The sequence below is a fragment of the Micropterus dolomieu genome, linkage group LG11, assembly GCF_021292245.1.
Source record: "Micropterus dolomieu isolate WLL.071019.BEF.003 ecotype Adirondacks linkage group LG11, ASM2129224v1, whole genome shotgun sequence".
NCBI classification, from domain to species: domain Eukaryota; kingdom Metazoa; phylum Chordata; class Actinopteri; order Centrarchiformes; family Centrarchidae; genus Micropterus; species Micropterus dolomieu.
In genome coordinates, this window is record NC_060160.1 from 22,933,478 (window position 1) to 22,939,945 (window position 6,468).

Genomic DNA, 6,468 nt, shown 5'->3' on the forward strand with positions numbered 1-6,468 from the left:
CTTTCCGGGGCCTCTTTGCAGGATGTTTGTTTAGCGGCTGGCTGGGCCACTCCGCACACATTCATTCGGTTTTACAGTCTTGACCTTCCTTCGGCACCTGGCACTCGTGCGCTCTCCTCTTAGTCGTGCCACTTTATTGCACACAGGGGCAGGCGGGGTTTTCGGCACGGTTTAGTGGGTATCTCGTTCCCATAGTGTCGTAACCGACGCAGTTCGAGTTCCCTCGAAGGGGAACGTCTCGGGTTACGTATGTAACCCTGGTTCCCCGAGAAGGGGAACGAGACACTGCGTTGGCCCGCCGCACCTCTCTCCCCGCCTGAAGCGCCTGCTTCATAGTTTAAGCTAATGATGAGTGTGTACAGGTGTGCTTTATACTCCTCCGGTTATTCCGTCACACCTTACCGTTCTAGCAACAAGCCAATAGGATTGGAGTGATTTCATTCACGTTCAGACCTGCTTCGCCGAGAGGCGTTCCCATAGTGTCGTAACCGACGCAGTGTCTCGTTCCCCTTCTCGGGGAACCAGGGTTACATACGTAACCCGAGACGTTTTGGTTGGGCAGAGATCATAGTTTTTATTACACATGGAAAAAAGTAAGCCCACCCGTCTTGTGCTATAACTCAGCATATGTTTTCTTCCAAACGGTGGCCCAGTCAAGAGTTTACCAGCATCTGAATCAGATGACACTGTCAATCAAATCTGATCATATCACACCCACACAGTCCTGATAAAGCAGAGCAGTGTTTTTGAGTGTTAAATTCTTGATAGCAAGTACTGTTACATTTAGTTATGTTTAATTTAAAAGAGAAATTTGTACGTTTTGAAACAAAGTTCAGGGGCTTTAACTGAGCGTTATGGGTAAGAAAATAACTGTATGTGTGTAAGTCGTGCTTTAGTTGCCACATGAGGATATTGAATGAAAAACATTGCCACTCAGTTTTGCAGATACATTCCGAATGAACATTTTGAGACTTTACATTTTGTTGAGAGATGCATGGCTGTGTCAGCAGTATTGAAACACAATTTTTAGGAAACAAGTTTGACATTTGACAGGTAAGTTTTACTCCACTGCATTTAGCTACCAGCCATACAAACTGGTTACGCTACAGACTCAGAATCTATATACAAAATGTATGATTGGCATTATTATAAATTAAAACATTCGACAGTCTAAAGACATTAAAATCAGTTCCAGCCTCACCAGCTAGAACTAACAAATGCTGCTAACACGTCAATAATAATCCAAAATATAGAATTTAGAACACTTAGAAAGGGGCCTTTCAGCTCATTGAATACGTTACTGAAAATACTTTTACACATTTATTCATACTAAGTACAATTTTGAATGCATGACTTTGATTTATAATGGAGTATTTTCACATTGTTTTATAGTGAGATAATAAGTAATATTTTCCAGAACATACAAAAGATAAAGATACTGATAATTGAACTGATCAATAAAATCAAAGAAAATATTCAAAATACATAAACACGGTGCAAGGGATTCAGTAGTTAATCGGCAGTACAGTGCATATCAGCATGGAGATTCACGCCACATGGTACACAGTGTGCTTGTATAAAGCTTGTGTCCCAATAAGGCTCACTTACTTACTGCAGCAAAAGAAATAGTTTATCACCTGTGAGCCGTGGTACAGGTCTCTGGAGCAGACACACAAATACCCACAGCACAACGGGTTGCTCGCTGTGTGGAAATGTCACATGAAGTCTTGCATGGTAATGTTTTAATGAAGATAAAATGAATAGTTTTGTGTGACCTTTATTTTTGCATCTAGAGTACTATAGAGGATCAGTAGAAGCAGCTGCAGCCGAGATTCATCTACACTCACTTTTTCAATTCCTGAGTTTCATTTGGATCTTGTAGTCAGTTTGAATCCCCTTTTCCCACTTGCTTTTTGCTATGTGCCTTTTTATTGCTATTATATTAATGGATGATTTCATAATTTGGTTGTTTTTTTCCCCAGTTATTTTGAATATATCTTCATAATATTAATTCATAATAGTTTCATTATATTACTTCTGTGATAAATGATGCCCAGTGCACAACACTGACTGAGTATTTGACTGAGTAAGTCAGTAATGCTGCATTCACGTCCTCCTCAGATAGTCCCATTGCCCGAGTTTGGAAGTCGTTTTTCCTACTTTTGTATGTTCATGAGCTTTAAGTCATAATGTGGCAACAGGAACATTTTTGTATAGCATCTGGGGGATGGGTTATTATATACAGTACGTGATGTTGCTATCCAAGCATGCTGAACCAGTTTGAAGCTTAGTGATTTTGGCCCAGATTTTTTGCTGCATCAGTACATTCCCCTAATTCCACAGAAATGTTGCTTTACTTTACTTGTTATCAGGGTTTATGTTAATAAATATCTGATCTAGGTCAGCAACTAACGGTTACAACCTAATACCAATACATGTGAAGAAAAACTTGATATGCAATCCGTCAACTCATAAAAAGCATTTCCTTTCATCCATCATGTTGGACACTCTGATCACGTGGTGGTCCATCTGATCCCTGCTTACAGGCAAAAACTCTGTAAACCTGTAGTGAGGACATCAAAGAAGTGGACTGTTTGGACTGTACTGACTGGGATGTTTTCAAGAATGCTACCAACAATCTGGATGAGTTTACAGAGGCTGTGACGTCCTACATCAGCTTCTGTGAGGACAGCTGCATTCCAAAACGGACCAGGGTGAGTTATAACAATGACAAACCCTGGTTTACAGCTAAACTCAGACAGCTAAGGTTGAAAAAGGAGGAGGCATTTAGGAGTGGTGACAGGGTCTGGGTGCAGGGCGTTAAAGTACAGGTTTAGCAAGGAGGTGCGAGAAGCTAAACGACTGTACTCAGAGATACTAAAGAACCAGTTCTCTGCAAACGACGCCACTTCTGTCTGGAGGGGGTTCAGACAGATTACAAACTATAAACCTAAAGTCCCCCACTCCATAAACGATTCTCGCCTGGCAAATGAGCTGAACCAGTTCCACTGCTGCTTTGAGAGTCAATCGGACACCATCCCCCGTGACTCCTCCGCTCAGCTTCAGCCTCAGTCCACCACATTTTCCCCTCCCTCCTCAGAGCTGGCCAGCTCCACCCCCTCCCCTCCTCTCTCCATCACAGAGAGGGAAGTCAACGGTCTTTTCAGGAGGCAGAAACCCCGCAAAGCAGCTGGGCCGGACTCTGTCTCCCCATCCACCCTGAAGCACTGTGCTGATCAGCTGTCTCCGGTGTTCACAGACATTTTTAACACCTCACTGGAGACATGCCATGTGCCAGCCTGCTTCAAAGCCTCCACCGTCATCCCTGTCCCCAAGAAACCAAGGACCACTGGACTAAACAACTACAGACCTGTCTCCCTGACCTCTGTGGTTATGAAGTCTTTTGAGCGCCTTGTGTTGTCTCACCTTATATCAATCACAGACCCACTCCTGGACCCCCTGCAGTTCGCCTACAGAGCCAACAGGTCTGTAGATGATGCAGTAAACATGGCCCTTCACTACATCCTTCAGCACCTGGACTCCCCAGGAACCTACGCCAGGATCCTGTTTGTGGACTTCAGCTCTGCTTTTCACACCATCATCCCGGCCCTGCTGCAGGACAAGAAGCAGCACGTGAAGCTGGGAAAACATGTCTCCAGGACTCCAGGACCATCAGCACCGGTTCCCCTCAAGGCTGTGTTCTTTCCCCCCTTCTCTTCTCCCTGTACACCAACAGCTGCACCTCCAGTCACCAGTCTGTCAAGCTCCTGAAGTTTGCAGACGACAAACTTTCTGATTATTCCGACACCACAGGAATGCAGCGTAATTCTGTGGTTGTAGTCACACCCACAGGAGGGACTATTTATTGAATTACACACACCTGACATGAAAGAAATCAAAGCTCACCTGAAAAAAATTGAGAAACAAAGCACCTAGAGAAATCAACGTTACCCCATCCTGATCAAGCAAGCAACAGAAACCTACCTCAGCCTGCTTTCTCTCCTCTTCACCACTTGACTCACCACTGGTCACTTCCCCGTGCCCTGGAAAACATAAACCAGGCAAAGATCCAAAACATCTCACCACCTAGAGATCCATCAGTCTCCTCAGGCACATCGGTAAACTGTTTGAACGCACCATCACTGCACACCTCACGCAACACACAAAGAAAATGTGACTCCTGGGCATTCACCAAGCAGGCTTCCGCAAAAACTGATCCACCACCGGCAACATCTACAGGCTATCAGAAGCAGCCACCCGTATAGTTTCAACAAAAAAAGGTTTCACCTTGGCAGGATTTTTCAACATTGAAAAGGCTTTCGACAAAATGTGGCACAACGGATTACTCTACGGACTACAAGACAAAAAACTTCAAATACCACTTCCCACCTACAATATTCCTTCAAGCTTTCTACACAACCGGCAAATCAAGGTCAAGGTCTCCACTTCTCTCTTCACCCCTTTTACTACTGAAGCTGTTGTTCCCAAAGGTGCAGTCCTCCCACCATAACTAACAATATTCTGCTATGGCTACAGACAGCACTCCCATGATTTCCATCAGTCCATCCATCGTCAACCGCTTATCCTGCGTACAGGGTCGCGGGGGACTGGAGCCAATCCTAGCTGACATTGGGCGAAAGGCGAGGCACAGCCTGGAAGCCGGAGCACCCGGAGAGAACCCACGTGGACATGGGGAGAACATGCAGTCTCCACACAGAAAGGCCGGGGCAACCTCCCATGATTTTATTTTACCTAAACTTACTTTAATTTCAATACATTCCACACACCTCATACATCTAATACATCAACCTTAGTTTGTCCCCAACATGTGTTTTAAACACATAAATGTATTCTCTTTTTTATTTATATATAAATGGCACCAAATTATTTATTTATATATTTTTGGCACCAAATATACCCCGTTCAACACCTAATCCCCCTCTCCATACACACAAACAAAGGCAGAAACGCACACATGCATTCCACTGTTTTGTTCACTTGTGCCAAGTTCTCCTCAGCTCTGTTTTGTTTGTATTTTTTATTCTATAAATAGGAGGGCAGGGGGGGGGGGGGGGGGGGTATTATTATTATAAATCCTGAGCTATCCTTTCAAGCCCATGAACAAATGTAATGTTGTTAGCTTGATTTTTCCGGACCTGATGAAGAGACAATTTGGGCTCAAATCGATGTAATGGATGTGAGTCCTTGTGGAACAGTAAGGCCCATGAACCATGGTTACAGTAATTTCTTTGCTGATGCATTGAGGATATGTGGACTTATCTGATACTAGAAAAAATATGTCATGAAGAAACTCAGAGGGACACTGGACAATATAATCAGTTTCAACCAGCACATCATGACATCCAAAAAAGAAGCCAACAAAGACTATTAGTCATCTGTGAGCTTAAAGGACTCTATTTTGCCACTCATCTTCTTTTATTGTTGTTCAAGAGCAGTATTCAGCCCATCCTATTTTCCTGGTCTACCTGCTTCTTTAACATGTCTGTTACTAATTGGGCCAAACTGACTTGCAAACTCACAAGCATAACCAATGACGCTGCAAAGATAATTGTCTCTCCACACCCAACCTCACAGTGCTAAATAATAAGACCATTGCATGCATTGCAACCTCAATTGCACAGGACATCCCTACATCTTACCCTACTGCCCTGTGGTCACGTGTAGACCACTGAGGTGCAGAAGGGCACACTTTGGGAAAAGCCTGATCACCAAAGCCATATCTGCCTTAAATATTAGGCCTCTCTGAACTGGCCTGAGAGTGTACTGTTGTCTGTCACTGTATTTTGTTAGTGTGCTGTAGGGCTGTAGATATTACAATATATGTAGTTTGACAATAGAAAAACTTCTATCGTTTATAATTATATTCCATCATTTATTTTGACAGCCACTGGTCACTTCCCCATGCCCTGGAAAACAGCCATAGTCACAATGATCGATATTTCGGATATTCAACAGATGTCTGTCGAATATCCGATGTAAAACACCAAACTTAAAACTAACTTCACCGCTGTCCGTTCTTCCACACTTTCAGGGAAGAAATTTGCTTTCAGAATAAACATGGAAAGGAGAGTGAAGTTTACTCAGAACTGGGTAATACTGAAACAGGTGGACTCAGACCATGCAAGCAAAAACGAGGAGCTTATACCAAAGAGAGAAGTCTGTTGTATGTACGAACTACACAACAAATATCATGAAAGAAATATCATGCGTAATTACTGTTGAATTTACAAACAATTTAAATAAGAAAAAGGTAACACTTTACAATAATGGTGCAGGAATAAGCGTTTATTAAGACTTTAACTAATGTGTAAATCATAGTAAGTTAATGCATATGTCACAAGGAACTAAGTAATGTGGTAATGTGTAACACATCAACTGTTAATAAGGAGTCACATATGACTTACTATTAATTAAATTCGCTATTACGGATCAATTCATATCTGATAT